The sequence below is a fragment of the Calypte anna genome, unplaced genomic scaffold, assembly GCF_003957555.1.
Source record: "Calypte anna isolate BGI_N300 unplaced genomic scaffold, bCalAnn1_v1.p scaffold_158_arrow_ctg1, whole genome shotgun sequence".
NCBI lineage: Eukaryota > Metazoa > Chordata > Aves > Apodiformes > Trochilidae > Calypte > Calypte anna.
Window position 1 is genome coordinate 41,677 of NW_022045455.1, and position 25,269 is coordinate 66,945.

A 25,269-nucleotide genomic window follows, 5' to 3' on the forward strand; every position below is an offset into this window, starting at 1 on the left:
TTTTTTTTTTGGTTGTTGTTCCTAAGATGCCTCAAAGTATTCTTGAGAGAAGCAGAGCTCCTCCTTCCAGCTGCCAACAGCTGCTTTCCCTCCAACCCTACAAGCTTCCCCTTTAGGAACCCAGAGGAATCACCCAGGCAGAGTGCAGCATTAAAAAAATAAAATAAAACAAAATAAATAAATCCCCAACTGTTCACTTCATGCAGCTTCCACCTCCCTCTTGGGCTTAGAAATTAAGTCCCAAATTCAGACCCAGTGGAAATCAAACCCTGTGACTTACCAGGTTTTTTTTGCTTTCCCTGGAGCTGCTCTCTCCAGCTGGTGCTTCAGAGAAAGCTGCAGGGAGAGGCACCAAGAGCAGCCCAAACCCCCCCCTGGGATGCACCATCCATCCCCAGCACAAGGAGCCCAAACGCTTCCTCTCCTTTTCCTGGGAATTCTCCCCCTGGCCAGTGCTTCCCTAATGACACAGCAAGAGGAAAACTGAAATCCTGGGTGGAATCCTGCCAAGCTGAAGTAGGTAGCCTCTTCCTGACTTGCAGATTTGGATGCATGTGATGAGAGAAGGCAGGGATCCTATTTTCATTTTGCTTATGTAAGCAAGGATGAATCAAGCCCAGGTTCCTCCAATCTTGTCTCATATTTAAGCCTTATATATATATATATATATATATTTATATTCCCACAACCTGGAGCTAAAAAGCCCTTTTCTTCAGGCAGAGCCTCCATCAGCTCCACTTCCAAAGCCCAGCACACACATCCCTCCTCCTCAGCACCACCACACAGCACCTTCAGCTCCCAGGTCCAGCAGAGCATCTGCATCCAGAGCTCCTCTCCTTGGTGGCTCCAGCTGTGCCTGCTTCCAGACCTCCTCCTGCTCCCAGAACACACACACACACACCTCAGCCCATCCCTCACTGGCAGTGTTCCTTCCTCCTGCACCCCAGGGAGAGCCAGTAGGTGAGTTGGGAATTCAGTTTCTAGCTCAGGATTTAATTAGACAACTCAATTTTAGGAGGTCTCCTACTTAACATCCTGTAGTCCTTTAGCTTGCCAGCTCTGACTCCTGCAAATACTCTGCCTTACATGTATTTTACTCTTTTTTTTTTTTTTTTTTCCTCTGTCCAAGAGCTTACATAAACTTCTTCTGCTTATTGTTCTCAGTGGGTTCATCACTGAAGACCCTGGAGCTGGAGCAGCTGCTCAGCATCTCATCCTCTGCTCCACACCAGCCTGACAAATTCAGGGAGCACAGCCACCCATTCCCATCTCCAGCCAGGGTACCACACACCTCCTCCTCCCAGCACACCCAAGTTTTCACACTCAGTCCCTAAACCAGCACTCCCCCCTTTCCTCCAGGTATCTCCTTGCCATGCTGCCCCCCTCTCCCTTTCTACTCCACCTCATAGCTCTTCCAAGATCCCAGTTGCAGGGTATTTTCCTTGGGTTTCCCAGCAGGACCATCACCTAACAAGCTCATTCCAGCTCCAGAAGAAGGTTAGAGGCAGGGGCAGATGAAGCAGAACACCCTATATTCCTTCCACCAGTGGTGTGCAGGAGCTTGGAGCTGATTCTGTAAGATCTCAACATGAGCAAAGTGTTTCCAGACAGTCCCAAGGGTTGTCTTTATATTCTTATGATAACACTTTTTTTTTTTGTCCTGTTGCCACCATCCTCCTGCTTTCCACATTCTCCTTGCCCTCTCTCTTTAGCTGCTCCTGGAGAAGTCACCCAGGACATGGTGGAAGGAGTTAGGAAAGCCTGACAGCATCACCACCACCTCTGCACCTAGAATGAGTTCAGCAAAGATGGACAAAAGCAAAGGGGAGAGGAGGTGAGGCAGAAGGACACATCCCACATGACAAGAGGAGAGCTACAGCACCCAGGAAAAAGCATTCCTTGGCTCCATCTAGACATGAGCTGAAAAGCACAGCCTGCCTGTTCCTGTGGCTGACAACTGGTTAGGCTGAAAGAAAAATCAGGAACAATTTTTTCCCAAGCTAATGGAGTGCAGGAAATGAGGATGAGCCACACAGAGGAGTCCACCAGCTCCAGCACTGTGCTAGGAGGTACAAAAAAGCAGCAGGGACTCTTTAGAACAGGAATGAAAAGCATGGTTAGTAATACACAGAGAAGAGAACCATGAAAATATGATCAGAGATAAGTGGGAAAGCAGTGAGGGATCTTCTCCCTGCCAAAGAGAAGGGGACAAAATGTAGGTACAAGCTCCATCTAAATAACATCAGGTTGGTGCCAGCAAACTGTAAAAGCAAAATAAACAAAGAGTGGCCACCTTACCACAGGAAGATTCCTGCCAAAGAAAGCAGCTCAGCCACCCAGCTCCTCCAGAAACAAACCACAGCTTCTTTTCAAAGCACTCCTGAACCCTGGGCCTGTCTGAACTCAACAAGTGTCACCTTTCCTGAAGAAAAGCAGCCAGGTCAAGCTCAGGGGTGTAAGTAGCCTTCTTATCTGCTCCCAGGTGGAAATCCAAGAGCTTGGATGGGAGGATGAATGCTCAGGGAGCTGGCTGCTGCACAACCTGGACAAAAGCCCTGCTCCCAGCTCAGATCTCTCTCTGCTGAACTACAACTGGAAAATTAAGACATCAATAACTCTGCAATTCTTGTGAAACAAAGGGATTTCACTGCTCCATCACCAAGAGGGATAAAGCAGAGGAGCTGACCCCAAATCTCCTCCTGAGAACTTGCTAACAGCAAACGGGAAGGATCCCTGCTTCATCAGCTGCATTTTTCAAGTGATTTCCAGAGGAGAAGTCACCTTTCCTCTAAGCTAGCAGCTAAGGTTTTCAACTGCTAGATGAATCTTCACACTTGAACTTATAATGCAAACAGGATTAAATGAAAAAAAAAAAAAAAAAAGCTGTTTATTCAGATATACTCCAGGACAAGTGACAGGCTCTGAGCCAACACAGTTTTAGGCTCTTAGGAGAAAAAGAACTTTTCCTCTTATGCTGTAGGCACTGCATCATTATCCCCATAATTAAATGTAGAGCTTTTGTGGCAATGCCTGCTGCAGGATTTGTCTAGGTGAGGAATTTTTTTCCCCTCTTCCTTAAGTTATATTACGATTAACCATGAAGGGTCCATTCATTTCAAGCTTTTCAACTGGGTTTCAGAAGTAAATGCCTGAAACAGTCCTTGGTGAAAATATTATCATTTTGGAAGAGATCATAAGCACAAGATCTGGGGCTTGGTAACCAATTTATTGTTCTTGCAAGGGAACTTTCAAAGCCTGCAAAAAAATAAAATTAAATCTCTTTTTCAATGTGTGATGCAGATCCTCATCCTTGATTAGAGCTCAAAGGCCTCAGAGCAATGTTATATTGCAATTAACCCGACTGATTAAGGCATAATCAAGCCTCTAAATATCAGGCATAAGCCTAGCCTAGGTCTGAGCTCTTTTGTACCTTACTCCTGTGCTATTTTCCTCAATTTCTTCCTGCAGCCACTTAAATTCTCACCACGGGCACAAACATTCAAGCTGAGATTTCCTACAGTTCATTCCTGGGCAATATGGGAAAATGTTTTTCAGCCCTTTTGGAAAAGGAAATAAGAGGAATCAAGGCTGCATTCTCACAGAGATGTTTTGCTCAACTTGAACCCTGCCTGGACCTTGCAGACTGCCCTGGGGAGCCCTCAGGATTTCTCTGCAGATCCCAGTCTGAAACTCTGTGCGTGCAACACTTTGCAAGGACACAAAGCTACAGCAGAGCCCTGTCAGATGGCTCCTGTTCTTTTCCAAACTATGACTGTAATCCCAGACTCCTGGAGAAGGGGATTTTCCCAAGTGCTCAGTGACAGAGCACATGACAAGTGCATTGAGATGCCAAGGAATTGCTCACAAAGCTTCACGGCGTTTGCCTTTCCCACACTCCACAAGCAACACACCTTTTCCAGGGAAAACTCTGGGCCTCTAACATCTGCCATTCAGGTTCTGATGACCTCAGGAATCCACGCTTGGTCAAGAACCTCTCTCCAGCCTTTTTTCTCTGGAGCTGGCCATCAGTCAAGTCCAGTTTCCTGCATTCCTTCCTCCAAACTGGGAGCGCTGGGGGAGACGTCAAGAGGTGGAGGACAAAAGGAAATTTCTGCTGGAAATAAAGAGCTGGGCAGGGAATTCATTAGCAGAACCTGGTAGTGATTAGGTTACTGCTGGAAGCAAGATAATGAAGAATTCTGCTATCCACAGATCAGTGTTGCTGTTACTCCCATGAAGAACCTGTCTGTGTGTGCACCTCAGGACACGCAGCATCCAACCCGTCTGCACAGATCACTTGTGATTTTATTTTCACTGCAAAGAGGAAAAGAGCAGAGAAGGCAGACCCAGAAAGCACAGTCTGCTCCAGCATCCACTTGCCTAACACATGATGAATTTGAGCATTCTTTAAACTGGAAAAAATTCCTGTCCACGGGCTTCTCCCTCCCTTCCTCCCTCCACTGCACTCAGGCACAGCCAGGATCAGTGTGAAGAGCAAGCACCAGCAGGCAGGATCCTACTTCAGCTGAACAAATGATACCAAGAGGCAAAAAAATGATCACTCTGGAGTAAAGAAATAAGAATACTGGCAGAATGTCACTCTGGAGTAAGGAAATAAGAATCCTGGCAGCATGACACTATAAATAATTCACTGTCGGTTCAATGTTCTCTCCTGGCACCACTGAAACTTGAAAGGTGTTCCAGCTACCAGGCTGAAGTTCATCTGGAAAAAGAAAAATTAGACAAAGGACACCAGAATGACCCCACTCCTTTTCCATGAGTAGGTTTTAAATTGCAACACCAGCAGCCCACGCATGCCTCCTTCCCTCTCTCCCTCCTCCTCTCCCTATGCTTTCCCCTAATACACCAGCAAAATTAAAAAGAAATAATAAAATTCTACATTTCCACCAGTGAAGAACCTTCCAGGCTGTACATGAAAGAAGCAGGGCAGAGGCAGAGAGACAATCTGGTCCCTGAAATGTGTTACTTTCTGGGCTTACAAGCTCACCTACACACAGAGGCACAATGGCAAGTGGGGGAACTCAAATCCCACCCTCGTCCTGCACAGCACCAACTCCTTTTCTGACCCTGTCAGTTGAAAAAAAAAACCAACATTTTGAACCCAAAAGCAGCATCAGGATGGGAGATAAAGAATCCAGGAGTAAAAGAGCAAACAGAAGATTGGGAAGGGGAAAAAGTTGGAAGGCAGAATGAGTACAGCAAGAGCCTGCCACTTTAACACCCCTCCCTCAGCTGCCAGCAAGCAGGCATCATGTTCCTGCTCCAGATGCCAGCAAGGGCTGCAGTGACCTTTGTGTTGTCCATCCCCCTGCACCAGAAACACACAGGCAATTTTTTTTTCAAGTGCCTGCAACTTATTGACATCCCTGTTTTGGGGGAAGTTGAGATAAACCATGGATTTTTGCAGACAAGAACAGAAAATTAAAAAAAAAACCAAAAACCACCACCCAACCAAACCACATTTCTTGGGTGGGTTTTTCCTCGTCCACAAGGAAGCTGGAATTCTGTTCTCTGGAGTTCTGAGTCTTCACTAAGTGCCCTCAGTATAAGGGCTCCAAAGAAAGCAGTATTATCCTTTACATGAAGCCCTGGAACTTTCAGGCAGATGATCTTCATTCAAATTGCATCTCCCAACGTTGGGAACACAGAGAACATGAGGATGGTGAAGAAACTCCATGATTTGCACTAAGCACAGGGAAGTTAAAGTCCTAAGAATATTGATATTTAATGGCCAGCTACCAACTGATTGGAACCCCACAGATTTAGGGGAAGACTTGATAACAATTCAAGTAATTGAATTGTAAAGTAATAAAGATAAGAGTAATAAGAGTGAAATAGGAGTAAATAAGAGACAGTGATCTACAAGCAGGAGCCCCCAGATGTGCAACTTTTTGACATCCCTAGTTTTGGGGAAAATTGAGATAAACCATGGATTTTTGCAGACAAGAACAGAAAATGCAAAAAAAACCCCAAAAACCACCACCCAACCAAACCACATTTCTTGGGTGGGTTTTTCCTCCTCCACAAGGAAGCTGGAATTCTGTTCTCTGGAGTTCTGAGTCTTCACTAAGTGCCCTCAGTACAAGGGCTCCAAAGAAAGCAGTATTATCCTTTACATGAAGCCCTGGAACTTTCAGGCAGATGATCTTCATTCAAATTGCATCTCCCAACGTTGGGAACACAGAGAACATGAGGATGATGAAGAAACTCCATGATTTGCACTAAGAACAGGGAAGTTAAAGTCCTAAGGATATTGATATTTAATGGCCAGCTACCAACTGATTGAAACCCCACAGATTTAGGGGAAGACTTGATAACAATTCAAGTAATTGAATTGTAAAGTAATAAAGATAAGAGTAATAAGAGTGAAATAGGAGTTAATAAGAGACAGTGATCTACAAGCAGGAGCCCCCAGATGTGCTCCCCATAACTGTGCAGCTCCAGTGGCAGAAGTGGCCCTGGAAACTCCCAAAGAGAAAAGCTCCAATGCTTCAGACAAGTCCCCAGCACCTCTTTTAATCACAACCAGGAGTACTCACCACCAAAGCATCCCTGGCAGTCTCAGCCACACCACACCTCCTGCTCAGCCCATCTGCTGGGAGTCACAGTCCTACTTTTGCTCACTGGCCACGTTGTGTTGACTTTGGAACAGTTAAAGAGCTGAACAAAAAGTTCTGTATATTTAAGAACATCAAAGGGAAGTCCTTCTGAAGAGGTAAGTGCAAAACAATGGGGTTTACTCACCTCACAAGCTCCATTTTAAGACCAGGTCCCCCCTTTTTTTCCCCCATGAGCCTTTAGCTGCTGTGCCAACCTGGCAGATCCACCACATTTCTTTTGCTGGTGACCAGGAAGAACACTCATCCAAAAGCCAGTAAGGCACCACCCCTAGGCAGGTGTCTGCTTTCCATTGAATTTAGCTGAAACCAGACACTTAGAAAACAAACCTCTCCATTCATCCAGCTCCTTTCTTGTTGCCATGTCCTTCTCAGCAACCTAACTTTGGGACTGCAGCTCCTCTCAGGTCCCAGAAATGCAGCTGATTTCCTTGATGCACCATGACTGACACCACCCAACCTTCCTGAACAAGGAGAACATGTTGGCCAAGCTCCCCAGGAAGAGATGTCCTAGACAGGGCTGGGCAAAGTCCTCCCTTTCACCAGCAGCTTGCAACTGGGCACAGCAGAATCCAACCAGTCTGTGCCCTCTGAATGTTTTATCTCCTTTAAATAAGAGTGGATTCACAAAGAATTTTGTCTGGCATGGTAATTCTGAGTGAGTTCCTAACCCTGCCCCACAAACACCACTGCTCTGGGCACCAAAACTCTGGGGTGGGCTTTTTGCAGCCCTTCTGCATTCAGCAAGAGCACAGAATGCAAGAAAAAGCAGGAAAAAAGCAGCAGGGTGGACTCCTGGATCTCCTTGTAATTAACTCTGTGGCCATGGAGCAGTGAAGCATTTTGTCTTGAAGACACTGCACAGAATCCTGTCCTCTCTTCAGCAGAGAAAAACTTGCAGGCAGGAGCCAGGCAGGGAAAGGAGGAGTATTAGTTTCCCACTCAAGTCAGAAATCAACTCTTTTTCCCACCTTTCTTGACAAATCCCCTTGTAGTTGAGAATTCAAGCCCCTGCATCTTCTATCTGTTCCCATAGGAACACAAGAACCACAACTGCTTCCAACTTCAGCTCTCCTTTTCCAACAGTGGAAATACCTAATGAAGTCTTGGGAGCTCTTCTGCAACAAGAAGATGATGCAAGCTTGAAGAAAAGAAAGACTTTTCTTATCTCTTCTACAAAAAGGGAGCAGCAGCCACACCATCCTGAGGGTTAGAGAGTCCTGGATAATCATCTTCCTCCCTTTTTGTCTCTCCTAATTGGAATCCACCACCTTTTCTCCTCCAAAATCCAGAATTTAAACAGAAACTCCATGGTGAAAAGCCAATTCTTGGAAAATCCCTGCAGAGAGGCAGCAGCCAGGTGCAAGGCAGTTGAGCAAACACCAACAGATCCCATCTCAAACAGAAGGAAATGTATGAACACATTTTCTGGGAACAGGATCTTCTGCTTCTCCAGGCTTGGACAACCAGGAGTTCCTGAATCCCACCCTCTGGCATTTCACAACAGCCCAGGGAGAGAAAAAGAAGTTTGCTCACACTCCCCCCCCCAAAAAAAAACTTCCTCAAATATTAGCACAAAGAAAACAAACTACTGAAACGGTGCCTGCTGGAAGAACTGAAAGTTCAACTTACTCTTTCTTTGGGAATGTTTAATCCTTGTGGTCTGCACCAGAGAGGCTCCAGAGTTGGGTTTTTCCCATGCTAGTTCAAGAGGGAGTGTTCTGGCTTCCCCCCAGGTAACTTACAGTCCACTGCTTTGCAAAACAAATCCATGTTAGCGTTGAGATATTCACATCATAAATCAGGCAAATTGAAGTGAAATGGCTCCTGATTGCTTTAACCACACCCTTTCATGCTCTTGCACTCCAAAAGATTTCATTTCGTGGTCACAATACCCAGAGCAGTGACACATCCTGCAGCTACACTAACAGGAACCAGTGGGATTCCTTCCCTTTTAGTTGAATCTTATTTTCCTCTCCCCAAATAAACCCCCCCAAGTCTTGTCCAGTGCCATGACCATGCAAGTGAGAGGCCTTTCCTCCTTGTAAACACCTCTAAGTGGGAAGCAAGACTAGAGTTGTCTCTTGCTGTTCTCTGTTCAATTAAAAACCCCATTTATTATCCCATTTCCAAGGCTTTTTTTGTTGTTTCTAACACAAGAATTAACCAGAAGATGAGAAAAGCAGCTTGTCCCAGGATAAGGGACACTGACTGATCCTTCATCCTGATCCTTCATCCTTGTTCCAACAGGATAATTAACTCAGGTAGCTCTCTCCAAAATCCTCAGGGGGGGAGAGATTTCCATCTTCTCCAGCTCCATCCTCTTCCTCAGCCTTCCCAAGCAGCTCAGCTCAGAGGAGCTGCCAGAAGCCCCCTGCACATCAAGAGCAGCTGTCACAGAACTTGAAAAAGTACTCAAAACATTTTGTACCAGTGTGCCTACTCACTGCAGAGGAGAAACTGAGGAGAAACAGGCAATTTCTTTCCTTTCTCTCAACTTCAGATGGATTTGGAAGGGTTCAGAGTCATTAAAAGCAGAGATCTGCTGCTTCACCCCTCTGGCTTCTCCAGTGGATCCTAAAACACACAAGTCCCTCCCAAGCTTTCAGTTCACATTGTGCCAGAGTTCAGTGGCTCATTTCCTTTTTTTTTTTTTGTCCCTGCTGCTGGCCACTTCATCAATTTATTTCTATTTTAATGCCTACTGTCTGCAAACAGCCATTTAACCTTCCCCAGCCCCTCCACACAAGAGCAGAGGAGAAGAAGGAGGTGAAAATCCATCAGATAAATAACAGGCTGGATTCCTCTGCTCTTTATCACTCTCAGTTGAAGAAAAAAAAAAATATAAAAATCACTATTTCTGTGGTGATCTCATCCCCTCAAGGACCTGGTCAAGATAACTCAGGACAAATCAGGCATTGCAAGTCCCAAACAATAAAGGTCAGATGCAGCAGACCTCAAGAATTCCTCAGCAGAGGCTTTTTCTCCAGGGAATGAACACCCCAGGAATCAGTAAAACCAAGGCCAAAATGTCAGTTCCTCACCCTGCAAAGGGCAGGGGTGGAGTTGGGGCATTTCCTCAGCCTCAGCAGCCCATGGGCTGAACACACAGCCAGCCCTCCAACCTGCAGAACTTCCCCAGATTCCTGCCTTTGCTCCCCAAATCCCTGCTGCCCACCTCACAGGGGGTTTTCAGCCTTTCTGCCTGAAATTCCCTAGGGTAAATCCAACATCCTGGGCACTTCCCAGGTTTAGAGACCCAGATATTACACCCAAATCCTTAACTTTTCCCAGCAGGTTGCCAGGAGGCACTTCAGCTGCACCACACTTACTCAGCCACCCATTCTCAGAACCAGCATTTTCTGCAGCATCCTACATGGTTCCCACCTCCAAAACCACCCAAATTAATTCCTCCACCCTCAGAAATTCCCTTCCTCACTAGCAGAGAAGTTGGGGGCCTATAAAGTAATCAAACTAAGGAGTTAGATGTAAGTAATGATTATCTGAGACTCTTCCAGGCTTGGAACAAGCACCAAAGACAAGACTGAATTTGTGGTTGTCCCTGTTTTCTATGGAGTAAAATTTAATTATGGCCCCTGAGGGATTTAAAAAGAGTTTGCTTTCAGATCTGGAAGAAAGCATGTGCTTTGTGTTGAAAAATAATAATAATAATAATAAAGGAGGCTAAAAGAAAAAAAAGGCAGTTTTCCCAAACTAAAGTATTGAACACCAAGAATAAGCATGAAATAGAGAGGGGAAAGGACTTCTGGAGAAAAAAAACCCCCTGGTTTCCTGCAGAATGAAGTTTTAACCCCACAATTAAGGAAAAGGGTTTTGCCCTGGGCTCCTCTGATGTCACTGAAGGTTCAGGAAGGCTCCACTCTTTCCAGTTATAGAACATCTTGGGAAAGGCATCTCTCACTTCCTATCCTTCATTATTCATCTGCCAAATAGTTTTAGCCCCATCCATATTAAGCTCGGAAGGAAGACTGGAAAAGAAAGAGCAGCTTCTTTTCTCTGCTAGGAAAAAAATCTGCAAATGACAAAGGTGAGGGGAAGAGCAGCCCCAGAGCAGAGAAGCTCTCACAGAAATCTCATTATTCCCCATCCTATTCCAGGGAGAAAAAGTGTCCACTACACAGGAAGCAAATCCCTGCTTCTTCATTGAAATATCTGCTTCATTTTCTTTTTAAGGATCTGAGTTTTCCATCATTCAGCAGATACATCCTCTGAGAGGGGATGATGGGCACGTCCCCCCTTATCCCCCTCCCCAAGGCAAAACTCCAGAGGTTCCTATCTGAATGCTCCCATTTAAGGGAAGCTGCTGGCATTCCTGGATGCTGGGAAGCCCTGGAGAGGGTGACAAACAGAACACAGACACAAAAAGGATGCTGGAGTCTGCAAGGTTAAACCTGGTGGAGAGGTAAAGCAGGCACCAAGGGTCTTTCACATCACTGGTCTTCAGAGGGATGCCCTGAACAAGAGGCAGAGCACTGGGCTAGGGGAATTCTGCCCTTTCCAGAGGGTTTGAGAAGCTGAAGTTCTTGAACTTCATTTTTTCAAAGGGTTTTGTTCCCTTGAAAACACAAAGTGATCTCCTTCCTGCTGCAGAACCACTTGGCCTTCACCTGACTGCACTTCAGGAACTGCTGCTCACACCTGAAGCTTCCAACATCTGGGTTGTAGTTCCAAAAGGCAAAAATATTTCTTTTTTTGGACATTACCAAAGCCAAGCCAGACATCAAGGGAAGTTACCAGGTAGAAATATTACAACAAACCCTTTTAAGGGGTCTTGATAGAACCAAGAAATGCAGGACAACTCCAACAGGTAGAATTAATTCCCTTTATTCAGGGCAGCCACAAGCTGGCTGAGATGCTGCAAATGCAGAAGCAGCACCTGAGTTGCTTTGCTTTCCTGGGAGGTGAAATAGTTAATTTCCCACCAGAGATAACAGCACAATTTTGCAAGATCATTTGGCAGATCACACGGGGGGGGGGGGAAAGACAAAGCCTCCAGAAGCTCAGACTTTGAAGCTGGAATCTAGGTTCCAAAAATATATCAAGGCTCTGGCTGTAAACAGAGGCAAAACCATTACTCAGGTCTGTGCTGAAAAGACAAGCCATGACATAACATAATATTAATTTCTGTTCTTCTTTCTCAAAGATGCAGATTTGTGTCAATCCCAGCTTCTAACAGCAGCAAAACCCAGCTGGAGGGAACCCTTGCAGGGCAGAAATGCACTGGAGCTTCTTGGGTTTTTTTCATCCCAGCCTCACCATTTCTGTTGTATTTCCTGCAATGCCTCTGTAACAGCAAAGTCCTCAATTTCTCCTTATTATCCTGTTCAGTTTTAGTTAAGGTGGCCTAAGGGATTCTCCATTTTAGTTACACATTTGCTGCTCTTCAGAAAAGGACTCAGTGCTTAGAAACCTGCCTGGATCTAAACTCAGGATCTCTCAGGTCTGTGCTGAAAATCATAACTCTAGACCAATAAATCACAAAGGGAATCATAAAGGGAATAAAATAAATAATAAATAATAATAATAATAATAAATATAATAAATAAAATAAATCATAAAGGGAAAAAAATACCTTGGCAAATGCTTAGAGCACCTACTTGCTTAAAGGAGCCTTCTCATATTTACCTATTAGCTAATTGCTCCTTGTAACCACCACCACAGTTTAAAATTACCTTCCCATGTCTTCCCAAGAAGAGGAGAGCATCAGTTTCAGCACCAGCAAGTAACTGGATGCATTCAACAAAGAATTACAAGCTCATTTAGAATAAACTCGTTATTTAGATGCTCCAAGCTCATCTTCCCACCTCCCGTGTCACAGAGCACCAAAGTGTCCCAAAGAAGTGTCCCACCAGGGGAGAAGAAACCCCTGGAAAGGATCCTCAGTGCTTACCCCCAGCTTTAGGATGCCAATGTCCCTAAAGAACCAGAGGGGCTGACAGAGCCCCTATAGGATTCACACCTTCCTCAGGGCCCAAACTACTTCTGAACAGAAGAAGAGGGAGAAAACTTCTGAGAAAAGAGGGAAACTGAGGCCCAAAGCTGGAAGTCCCACACTAACCCCCCAGCAAGGATGTGTTAGGAGAAGACTTCTCATCCCCACCTTGAATCATAGAATCACAGAATGGGCTGGGTTGGAAGGGACCTCAGAGCTCATCAGCTCCAACCCTTGATCCACTCCCCCCGTGGTTCCCAGCCCATGGCACTCAGTGCCACATCCAGGCTCTTTGGAAAGATCTCCAGACACGGAGAATCCACTACTTCCCTGGGCAGCCCATTCCAATGCCTGATCACCCTCTCTGCAGAGAATCCTTTCCTAATATCCAACCTAAACCTCCCCTGGCAGAGCTTCAGCTCTGCCAGGGGAGGTTTAGGTTGGATATTAGGAAAAAATTCTTTAGTCCGAGCCCTCTTATCCCACTGATACCTCCCCGACCCCCCCCTGGCTCCAACCTCCTTTCAGGGAGTTGCAGAGAGTGATGAGGTCTCCCCTGAGCCTCCTCTTCTCCAGCCTCAACACCCCCAGCTCCCTCAGCCCTTCCTCACAGCAATTCTGCTGGATCCCTTCACAGCCTCCTTGCTCTTCTCTGGACCTGCTCCAGCACCTCAAGCTCCTTCCTGAGCTGAGGGGCCCAGAACTGGACACAGGACTCAAGCTGTGGCCTCCCCAGAGCTGAGCACAAGGGCAGAATCCCTTCCCTGGACCTGCTGGCCACGCTGTTCCTGAGCCAGCCCAGGATGCCATTGGCCTTCTTGGCCACCTGGCCACACTGCTGGCTCCTCTTCAGCTTCCTGGCAATCCAGACTCCCAGGTCCCTTTCTCCAACCACTCTGTGCCCAGCCTGGAGCTCCCCATGGGGTTCTTGTCTTGAACCTCATCCCCTTGGGATCATCCCAACTCTCCAGTCTGTCCAGGTCCCTCTGCAGAGCCCTCCTGCCTTCCAGCTGATCCACACTCCCCCCAGCTTGGTGTCACCTGTGAATTTGCTGATGATGGACTCAATCCCCTCATCTAAATCATCAATGAAGATATTGAACAGAACTGGCTGCTGAGCTGGCCAGAAAGGGATGGAAACAAAGCAGGTTAAACAGTTCCATGGAAGCCAATTTCTCTCCTTAGCTTCCTCAGGGAACATGAACCTCTCTGACTGATGAAATGGAAAGATCACCAGAAAAAAAAAAAAAAAAAAAGGTTGTTTTTCAGTCTCCAGATTGCATCTTGTATCCTGTTTTCCTGGGGAAATTCTTAGGAAGGTCAAAGACATTGCTTGGAGTTTTAGTTTCACACCCAAGGCAGGCACAAGAAGAAGGAGCAGATTTAATCACTGCTGATTTAATCACTTGCACAGAACTCAAACCAATGATTTCTCACCCCATTCTAGATGCCTGTAACCAACCTGAAGGAAAGGAGAAGGCAGAAGACTTCCAGGGGTCTGCAGGAGTCCATGAAAGAAACATCTGGATAAAAGCAGAGACTGGAAGCTTGGGGGTTAAGAGCCCATAAAAAAAACCCAAAAAACCTCCTTATTAGTCAAGTGGTCTCTGCTTGCCATGCAGATTTTCTACTCTTGCTGCAAGGAAGAGGAAAATAATCAGCAGCTTTTTTTGTTTAATCTTGCAGCTTGACATCTTTTCAAAGAAATCCAGTGTATGAGGTAAGGGACCTGCATCCCTCTCAGTGGAAGCAGGAGAGAAAAAGGATAAAAAAGGTGAAGAAAAAGAGCAGAAATGATTGAAGATAGAGGGAACATTGTTTCTAAAGCTCAGTAGGATTTCTTACCTATTATTTAAAACCATCAACAAGCTACAGCAGAGTTATCCTTTGAATTTAAACCCAAATTTTGTCTGCATTTGGTATTAGGATATTCCACTTTCCCTCTGTGCTGCTTCTAAAACACAAACCCCCCAGTTTGCATCATTATCACCCCTTAAAGCCTGAAAGGATGCTTCAAATAATTAAACAATCCCCAGTATTTTAGGTATCTTTTTATAAAACCAGACCAGTTTGGGGAACACTCTAACATATTCTTAGTGTTTTAATGAAGATCAAGGTGCCAGGCACCATGACTTTAATTCATGTCCCCAAACAAGGAAGCAGAGTAAGAGTGCTCAGAATGAAATGTAAAACAGTGGCTGCTGCTGCAGATTTAACCAAAAAAAAAATCATATTATTGGAGCTGTAGCAAGCAGCACCAACAGGAACAGACTCCAGAGTCTACTTCTGTGCCCTGGGAGCAGATCAGCACCTCCCAGCTATTCTTTTGCTCTTAAAATCCACAGGAATTTGATTTTAGTTTTTCAAGGGGCAAGATTTTCCATTTCTTACCAAAACTGAGAAAAATCATTGCAGTTTCTTCTGTCTTAAAAGTTCCAAGCTGGACAAGACAGCACACCTGGCAGACCTGCAAGCTTTTTCTTCTCATTTCTCTTTAGAAATCCCTGAAGTGACAGCTTGAAAGCAGAGGGGTTAAAACTAGAAACATCCCAGGGAATTCCATCCCCAGGAAGAGGTTTGCTCTGGCAGAATTAACACTGAGATGAGCAGCATCAGGTGGGGACAGTGCAGAATAAAAACACAGCAGGGCAAGCTGCCTCCAAGCTGGAAGTCTGATTTGCTCAAGAAAAAAAAAAAAAATAATAATAAAAAAATCTATTCCAGCAAGAATAAACCTCCCAGAGATCCCCAGAGAGTCCATTTGTCACGCTGCTGAGAGCACAAAGGGCACTTTCATCAACTCCTTTCCCCCAGCTCTCTAAGAAACCTCCAGCCCTGCAGCTCTCAAACACTTTGCCCTCTTCTGAGCATCTCAATTGCTGTCTCTTTAACTGGAACTTCCTCAAACTCCAGTGCTGACTCCAGCTCAGGATGTATTTATTCATCTGCTGGCTCACTGTCAGGATCAGGGTGCTGAGCTTTGACTGAGGATCCCTCCTGGCTAAGAGGAAAGCAGAAAACTTGGGGAGCATGTTGTATGGCTGCAGGCAAACTCCTCTTCTCCTAGGGGGAGGAACAAAACTGCCCAAGGAAGAAGTCCCCAGCATCCTGCCCCTGGCTGAAGCCAGAACAGATTCACAAGTTCATTTTTGCTTGCTGCAAGGAGGATGAAGAAATGGTGAGCAGGGCTCTAAATGACTCAAAAGCTCCCAGCCTCTTACCTGCCCAAAGCTGAGCAGGGTCCCAACCAGCACACTCCCAAATGTTGCCACTCTATTTCCTCCTATTTGCCTGAAAGGGGCTCTTAAAAAAAAAAAAAAAATCAAGATAATTACTATTTATCTTGCTTTAAGCAGAGTTTTCCAAGTGAGAGAGCCTGGGAAGTGCAGAAAACTTCTTTCCAAAGCTGTACCTTTTTTTTTTTTGCAGCTCAGAAACAAAAGTGACCCAGTTTTGATGAGCTAACCCAAAATCTATTCCAAGATGAAGGGCAAGATGAAGGGCAAGATGAAGGGCAACACCCTTCTGCCTGGTTTTACACCCAAAATCTATCCCAAACTGAAAGGCAACACCCCTCTGCCTGGTTTTACACCCAAAATCTATCCCAAACTGAAAGGCAACACCCCTCTGCCTGGTTTTACCCCCAAAATCTATTCCAAGATGAAGGGCAACACCCTTCTGCCTGGTTTTACACCCAAAATCCATCCCAAGATGAAAGGCAACACCCCTCTGCCTGGTTTTACCCCCAAAATCTATCCTAAACTGAAGGGCAACACCCCTCTGCCTGGTTTTAGCCCCCAGATCTATCCTAAACTGAAAGGCAACACCCCTCTGCCTGGTTTTAGCCCCCAGATCTATCCTAAACTGAAAGGCAACACCCCTCTACCTGGTTTTACACCCAAAATCTATTCCAAGCTGAAGGGCAACACCCCTCTGCCTGGTTTTACCCCCAAAATCTATCCCAAACTGAAAGGCAACACCCCTCTGCCTGGTTTTACCCCCAAAATCTATCCCAAGATGAAGGGCAACACCTCTCTGCCTGGTTTTACACCCAAAATCTATCTCAAACTGAAAGGCAACACCCCTCTGCCTGGTTTTACACCCAAAATCTATCTCAAGATGAAGGGCAACACCCCTCTGCCTGGTTTTACCCCCAAAATCTATCCCAAGATGAAGGACAACACCCTTCTGCCTGGTTTTACCCCCAAAATCTATCCTAAACTGAAAGGCAACACCCCTCTGCCTGGTTTTACACCCAAAATCTATCCCAAACTGAAAGGCAACACCCCTCTGCCTGGTTTTACCCCCAAAATCTATCCCAAAGCTCAAAGGCAACACCCCTCTGCCTGGTTTTACCCCCAAAATCCATCCCAAGATGAAAGGCAACACCCCTCTGCCTGGTTTTAGCCCCCAAAATCTATCCTAAACTGAAAGGCAACACCTCTCTGCCTGGTTTTACCCCCAAAATCTATCCCAAGATGAAGGACAACACCCTTCTGCCTGGTTTTACCCCCAAAATCTATCCCAAACTGAAAGGCAACACCCCTCTGCCTGGTTTTACCCCCAAAATCTATCTCAAGATGAAAGGCAACACCCCTCTGCCTGGTTTTACACCCCAAAATCTATCCCAAACTGAAAGACAACACCCCTCTGCCTGGTTTTACACCCAAAATCTATCCCAAGATGAAGGGCAACACCCCTCTGCCTGGTTTTACCCCCAAAATCTATCCCAAGATGAAGGACAACACCCTTCTGCCTGGTTTTACCCCCAAAATCTATCCCAAACTGAAAGGCAACACCCCTCTGCCTGGTTTTACCCCCAAAATCTATCTCAAGATGAAAGGCAACACCCCTCTGCCTGGTTTTACACCCCAAAATCTATCCCAAACTGAAAGACAACACCCCTCTGCCTGGTTTTACACCCAAACTCTATCTCAAGATGAAGGGCAACACCTCTCTGCCTGGTTTTACCCCAAAAATCTATCCCAAGCTGAAAGGCAACCCCCTTCTGCCTGGTTTTACACCCAAAATCTATCCCAAGATGAAGGGCAACACCCCTCTGCCTGGTTTTACCCCCAAAACACCCCTGGACATCTGGACTTCCAGCCCCTCAGGCCTGAAGGTCTCATCCCCCAGACATCCCCCCTCCAGCTCCCCCAGGCAACTCCCAGCTGGGATCCCCCAGGGAATTCCAAACTGGTTTCCAAGAGGGAAGCAAAGCCAGGTGGGGCTGAGAAAACCACACAAGGCCAGGGAGGCTCTGGAAGGGCAGCCAGAGGGTTTGCAAGTTTCTAACTCCAGTTGCTGGTTAGATTTAGGGAGTGTTTAAGGGACACATCAAAACTTCTGCTGCCTGGGGACAAACCCAGGCAGACAGAGCACAAGGAATGGGATATTTAAATTCCCACCCCAGGTCCAGGAGCTTGTCTGGACACTTAAGCACAAAGCAAATTTATTTTTGAGTCAGATTTGCTTCATGGGAACTCTGACAACATTTCATAAGAAGTAAAACTACCCCCCCAGAACTCAGCACAACACAAACACCCTGAGCACGGAGCCTTCTCAAGGCTTTCAAACAGTCTGAGGTCTCATTCATATTATTTAATGAAACACACTGAGTAATTCGGGTGGATTGCATTTCCCTGGGTTTTTATGAATATAACTGCCTTTGGAAGGAGTATTTTCACCTCCCTCCTGGCCCTGGAGCAGCAGAACTCTCAATTTCAACCACTCAGCCCATACAGTTGCCCAACTTTTCTTTCTAGGACTCCAGCAGAGGACTGGGAGGGCAGAGCAAAGTTTCCTTTTCCCACTGCCCATTTCCCAGCACCGACTGAGCTGCCAGGAAACTGGAGGAATCCCTCTCCCTGTGACTCTCTTGGAATTTCTCATTTTGCACAGTGCAGTCAGAAGTTCAAAGTGGAACCCTGAGCAGAGCTGGTTTCAACTCAGTGCCAGTTCCAGGCAGTTTTGACTCTGTCTGAGGAGTCAGTTTTCCTGTAAACCAAGAGAAATGCAGCCTCCCAAACCTTTTAGTTTATTAAAACGTGGATTTGAAAGGAAAACACTTGCCCCACTTCTTCCTGCAGAGTTTCAGGTACAGAAGCTCCAGGCTGTATGCATTAGTGACCAGGTTGTCCCCTCCAGACTGATTCACATCCCCTGGGCTCAGCCCTCACTTAATCAGCACCTTCAAGAAGCCACTGGAACTTTTCTGACCCAGAAAGCTAACACGTAGGACAAGCAAGAACCTCCCCCTGAGACTGCTGGCTATTTAGAAAGCTTCCAAAATGAGATATTCCTTCCAATCCCCAGCAAACCTCCTGGACAGCACAGCCCCTGAGCTCCAAGGTTTCAGAGAAGCCACTGGCAGAGGCCCAGGAGGTTGAAGCCTCTTTACAAAAACCACTTCCTCCAATTTCATTATCTCCCAACCACGACTATTTCCAAAACCCTTCAGCCTGACCACACCAGCTCAGACACTTTCACCCTCTTCAAGCAGAAGGCTGCAGGACAGAGCAGCCCCTCCCCAGGTGACAACAAAGGTTTTGGGTTGGTTTATCTCCTTCCCACCACTACAGAGATTATTTTCCCCCAGAACCATTCCCTTTAACCCCTCAAACAGAGATTTGCTGCTTTCAGTCCACACTTTACATCCACCCCAGCATCCCAGGAGCTGAATATTTGGCACCCACTCTGCTCTTCCCTACCTGGAGGTGGCTGGAAGTGCCACCCCACCCAGCAGCACTTCCCATCCCTCCTTTCCCATGGGACAACCCAAACCTGACCCAAACACACCACAAGGTCCCAATTCCCTGACTGGAAATTCCAGCAGGAATTCTGGCTCAACCACCAGGTCAGACACCACAGAAATCCTTTCCTTTTACCAACCAACCTCCAGCTCCCTCTCACCCTCACAGGAGATCAATCAATTCATTTATTTCCTTCATTTTTTAACTACATTTTCCACCACCCCCTGGGGCAGCTCCATCTCACTGAAATACTTTTATTTTTTTTTTTAGTGCCAACCAAAACCTTCCAGACCCAGGGCCCTGCAGGGAAGTAAGAAAGGCCTGGAGACACAAACCATGGGACACCCCCCCCCCTTTACACCCCCAGGCTTCTCCTTGCATCCTCAGCACCACTTCCCTCCCTCTCCCACCCTGCATCTGGTTTTGGGGGGGTCCCCCTGGGCTTCCCAACCTCCCAAGCCACACCAAAAAATGTTTTTTTTTGAGGGGAAGGGAAAGCATCAGCTCCTACAGGACTCACCCCCCCTCTCCCAGAGCCGGGGACACCTCCGGGACGAGGGGACAACACCCCCCGCCATCACCCCCTCAGAGCTCCCCGCACCTGCCGCATCCTCCCCATTCGGGAAAGGCCCCAACCGGTGAGGCGGGGGCTGCCAGCCCCTCACCGAGGCCTCCCTGCCAAGGGTGGGGGTGACCCAGCTGTCCCCCCCTCCCTGTCTCCCCTCACCTCTCAGCCGCCTCCGCCTGGGACCCAGGCCCAGGGCCGCCGCCGCCTCCATCCCGGGGGCCCTGCGGACCCCCCGATTCTCTAACGCCGCCTCCGCCCGTGCAGGGGCCGCCCCCGCCCCTACCGGGCCGCCCACTGCGTCAGCTTCGTAAGGGCCGCTACGCACCCAGCGGTCACCATGGCGACGGCTGGAGCCAGGGGCTGGGGAGAGAGGGAGTGGGGAAAGCGGCGGCGGAGGAGGCGGCGCCCCCTGGCGGTACCGGGGCAGCAGCGCCCCCTGGCGGCTCGGAGCCTCCCGCGGAGCTCACGGGGGGGTTCGGGGGATCGCGGGTGGGGGGGGGGAAAAGGGAGGGGGTGGCAAGTGCTGTCCCGGCCCCACTCGCCCAAACTTCTGGGGTGACCCCCAGCCCACCCCAAGACACCCACTGCCAGCCCAGGGCAGGGCCTGGGCCTCTGGAGCTGGAGAACCCCCCACCCCACGCACCCCACGCACCCCACGCACCCCCCATCCCGACCCCCCCCCCCCTCTCAGCACCATCGCCCCCTGCCCGTGGGGAGGGAAATGGGTGGAACTTCCCCGTTCCAGCTCCTTCTCCCTCTAAAGGCGCCCCCAGAACAGTGGGAAGCTCCCCATGGACCCCCAGCACCCCCAGCCAGGGCGCTGCTTCCCTCCAGTCCCATCCCACTGGGCACATATATACATATATATATATACATATATATACATATATACACATAGATACACATATATATACACATATATACACATATATATACATATATACACATATATTCTATAATATACATATTATAACATAATATATAATATATATATATAATAACATAGAATATAGAATATAATTTATATTCTATAATAATATATTTTATATATAGTATATAATATATTATTTATATAATAATTAATATATTATATAGACTATATATTATATATTATGTTACATATAACATATTATATATACATATATACACATATATACATATATATTCTATAATATGCATATTATAACATAATAGAATATATAATCTATAATATAGGATATAGAATAATATAGAATATAGAATATAATTTATGTTATATAATAATATATTTAATATATAGTATATAATAATATGTTATTTATATAATAAATATTATATAGACTATATATTATATATTATGTTATACATAATATAACATATATATACACATATATATTCTATAATATATATTATAACATAATGGAATGTATAAGATATAAGATATAAGATATAAGATATAAGATATAAGATATAAGATATAATATAGAAAATAGAATATAGAATATAGAATATAGAATGTATATAGGGGGTTTTGTGTAGTTTGGGGGGGTTTGTGTGGTTTGGGGGCTTTATGTGGTTTGGGGGGTTTGGGGGTTTGTGTGGTTTGTGTGGTTTGGGGGGGTTTATGTGGTTTTGGGGGGTTGTGTGGTTTGGGGGTGGTTTGTGTGGTTTGGGGGGTTTGGGGGGTTTAGGGGGGTTTGTGTGGTTTGGGGGGGGTTTGTGTGGTTTGGGGGGCTTTGTGTAGTTTGGGGGGGTTGTGTGGTTTGTGGGGTTTGTGTGGTTTGGGGGGGTTTTGGGGGTTTGTGTGGTTTTGGGGGGTTTGTGTGGTTTGGGGGGCTTGGGGGGGTTTGTGTGGTTTGGGGGGTTTGTGTGGTTTGGGGGGCTTGGGGGGGTTTGTGTAGTTTGGGGGGGGTTGTGTGGTTTGGGGGGGGTTGTGTGGTTTGGGGGCTTGGGGGGTTTGTGTGGTTTGGGGGTTTGTGTGGTTTGGGGGGTTTGTGTGGTTTGGGGGGTTTGGGGGGTTTGTGTAGTTTGGGGGGGTTTGTGTGGTTTGGGGGGGTTTGGGGGGTTTGGGGGGTTTGGGGGGTTGTGTAGTTTGGGGGGGTTTGTGTGGTTTGGGGGGCTTGGGGGGGTTTGTGTGGTTTGGGGGGTTTGTGTGGTTTGGGGGGTTTGTGTGGTTTGGGGGGGTTTGGGGGGTTTGTGTAGTTTGGGGGGGTTTGTGTGGTTTGGGGGGTTTGTGTGGTTTGGGGGGGTTTTGGGGGTTTGTGTGGTTTTGGGGGGTTTGTGTGGTTTGGGGGGGTTGTGTGGTTTGGGGGGGTTTGTGTGGTTTGTGGGGTTTGTGTGGTTGGGGGGTTTTGGGGGTTTGTGTGGTTTTGGGGGGTTTGTGTGGTTTGGGGGGGGTTATGTAGTTTGGGGGGGGTTGTGTGGTTTGGGGGGGTTTGTGTGGGTTGGGGGTTTTGTGTAGTTTCGGGGGGTTTTGTGTGGTTTGGGGGGTTTTGTGTGGTTTGGGTGTTTTGTGTGGTTTGGGGGCTCAGGGGGGGCTCCAATCCATCCCTCCTGGATCACCAGGATCCCAGTCCAGCATCCCAAGGATCCTGATCCTGGGATCCAGCAGCATCCCAGTTCAGAGCTGGGCTGAACTCACTGATCCAAACTGGGCAGATCATCTTTGGGGGGGGGGTGGGGGGGGGTGTTCCCAGGCGTGCTGGGTTTGAGTGGCCTTACCAGAAAGCCTGGAAATGATCATTTATTTTTAATTTCTTTTTTTCCTTCTTCTTCCCCTCAGGTTACATCTGGTACTTCAGCCCAGCTCTTGCTGCTCATCATTCCAAGCACAACCCCATCCTCCATCCAGCTGCTCTGCTAAACCTCTGCCAGCTCTCACCCTGGCAGCCAAACCTCAAAGAATGAACTCTAAATCCAGGCAACGCTCTCCCTCCATCCATCCATCCACCCATCCATCCATCCCAAGGACATTATCCAGCAGTACCCAAGCTGTGACTCCTCATGCCCAGAAACCTCTCACTGGTAAAAGAGCTCCGGGGTGATGAGGAGGAACATTAAATAACATTAAATAACTTTCTGCTGCAGTTCTCTCGCTGTTTGCTGAAGCTGCTGGCTGGGAATCAGGGCGTTTGCCAGCACGGCAGCTCCTGCTGGCTCCTCCCAGCAATGCTCTGGGTTCTTGGTGTCTTGGAATAATCCTTGGGGTTTTCAAGGAAAATCAGACTCCGACATCGTCCCCGCTCTGTGAAGTTGTGTCCCAAAGCACAGAGCGATTTGCCTCCAGCTCTCTTGTGCCACCCCCTCCTGGGCAAAGCTTTCAGGTTCAGTAAGGGATGGAAAGTCTTGGGTTGGAAAGAGCTGCTGGGGTTTGGAGAAAATGGTGGTAATAATAAATAAAAAATAGAAAATCAAAAATAAAAATAAATTGAAAATTGAAAATTGAAAATAAAAAATAAAAAATTAAAAAATAAAAAATAAAACAAAATAAAAAAATTAAAAATTAAAAATTAAAAATAAAAATAAAAATTAAAAAAACCAAAATAAAACTAAAAATAAAAAATAAAAAATTAAAAAATAAAAATAAATTAAAAATTAAAATTAAAATTAAAAATAAAAATTAAAAATAAAAATTAAAATTAAAAATAAAAATAAAAATAAAAAATAAAAATTAAAAATAAAAATAAAACAAAATAAAAATAAAAAATAAAAAATAAAAACTAAAAATAAAAATAAATAAAAATAAAAAATAAAAAATAAAAAATAAAAATAAAAAATAAAAAATAAAAAATAAAAAAATAAAAAATAAAAAAATAAAAAATAAAAAATAAAAATAAATAAATTAAAAATAAGAAATAAAAATAAAAATTAAAATTAAAAATTAAAAAATAAATTAAAAAATAAAAATAAAAAATAAAAATAAAAATTAAAAATTAAAAAATAAAAAATTAAAAATAAAAATTAAAAATTAAAAAATTAAAAATTAAAAATAAAAAAATAAAAAATAAATAAAAAAAATAAATTAAAAAGAATAAAACTAACTATATATATAGCATAGAACCAAAACCCTGAATGCTCAAGGGAAAAGGGGAGGAAAAAAAAGCTCCTAGTTCTGGAGCCCCAACTCCTGAGCCCTCAGCTCCATCCCAACACTTCCTAAACTGGGGGGGAAGCAAGAAAACTGGAAAATCCGCTTTATCTGCTTGACCTCCCCCTACCCAATCCCTCCCTGCTCTTCTTTCTCCTCGCCACCCACCTTCCCCAGTGCCCCTGGCTCCCTCCTCCTTGTTCAAAGCTCCTCTGGAAGGCGAGCTCCCAGCCCAGAAATCAATCAGGGATTCTCTTTTTATTTTATTTTTCTTTTTTTCTCCCACCAGGAGCTCTGGGGACGTAGGATGCGCTCACCCCCACAAGCAGGAGAGCTGGCCTTTTCCCAGGGCTCACTCAGGTGGCATTAACACAGCTTTCCCTGCAGAGAAATCCTCCCTGAGATACCCAAAACCAGGAGAATTTACCCCAAGGGCTGCCCAGGGAGGAGCTGCTGCCTCTTGCTGAGCTCCTCTGCTGGGGATGGCTCCAAAGCTGCCACTTCAGCTGTGTTGTGCCTGGCAGTGTTCAAGAGAAGCAGGCAGAGGAAAGCAGACAGCCTGGTTTTTCCCTCCCCAAGCTGCACCTGCAGCCTCACAGCTCTCTGGAAAGCAAAAAGGAGCCAGAAATGCCCCAGGGTAGCACAGAGGGGATGGAGATGCTCAGAGAGGAGATGGAGATGCTCAGAGAGGAGATGGAGATGCTCAGGGAGGAGATGGAGATGCTCGGAGAGGAGATGCCACCTCCTGTCCTGGTGGGCTCTGGGCAGGGAGCAGATGCAATGATAAAAAGAAAAAAGCAGCAGCTGGAGGCTTTTTTTGTCAGGAATTCTGACACTTTCCCAGTCCCTCCTGGTTTCTGGAGGTGATGGTTTCACCTGCAGCCTCCCAGCTCTCTGGAAAGCAAAAAGGAGCCAGAAATCCCCAGGGTAGCACAGAGAGGATGGAGATGCTCAGAGAGGAGATGCCCACCTCCTGTCCTGGTGGGCTCTGGGCAAAGAGGGAGCAGATGCAATGATAAAAAGAAAAAAAGCAGCAGATGGGGGCAGGGTGCTGGGATAATATCAGGAATTCTGACACTTTCCCAGTCCCTGCTGCTTTCTGGAGGTGATGGCTCCCAGCTCCTGGGATCCAGGAGCCTCCTGGGAGCTCCCAGCCTCCCAGCTTTCTGGAAAGACAAAAAGGAGCCAGAAATCCCCCAGGGTAGCACAGAGAGGATGGAGATGCTCAGAGAGGAGATGGAGATGCTCAGAGAGGAGATGCCACCTCCTGTCCTGTTGGGCTCTGGGCAAAG

The 25,269-nt window shown here is 46.2% G+C and overlaps 1 protein-coding gene across 7 annotated transcripts in view; it reads right to left on the minus strand.

Moving 5' to 3' along the window:
- Nucleotides 1-20,255, minus strand: part of DAGLA (diacylglycerol lipase alpha) — a 61,489-nt gene extending 41,234 nt beyond the window's left edge. For 4 of the 7 annotated variants that reach the window (XM_030468556.1, XM_030468558.1, XM_030468557.1 and 1 more), the window contains exon 1: nucleotides 20,071-20,163. The gene's annotated coding sequence lies outside the window, so the exon portion shown is untranslated. Of the gene's footprint in view, nucleotides 1-3,911; nucleotides 4,118-20,070 lie in introns of those variants that run through there. The other 3 variants (XM_030468554.1, XM_030468553.1, XM_030468559.1) reach the window with 3 other exon arrangements.
- Between the last annotated feature and the right edge of the window lie 5,014 nt (nucleotides 20,256-25,269).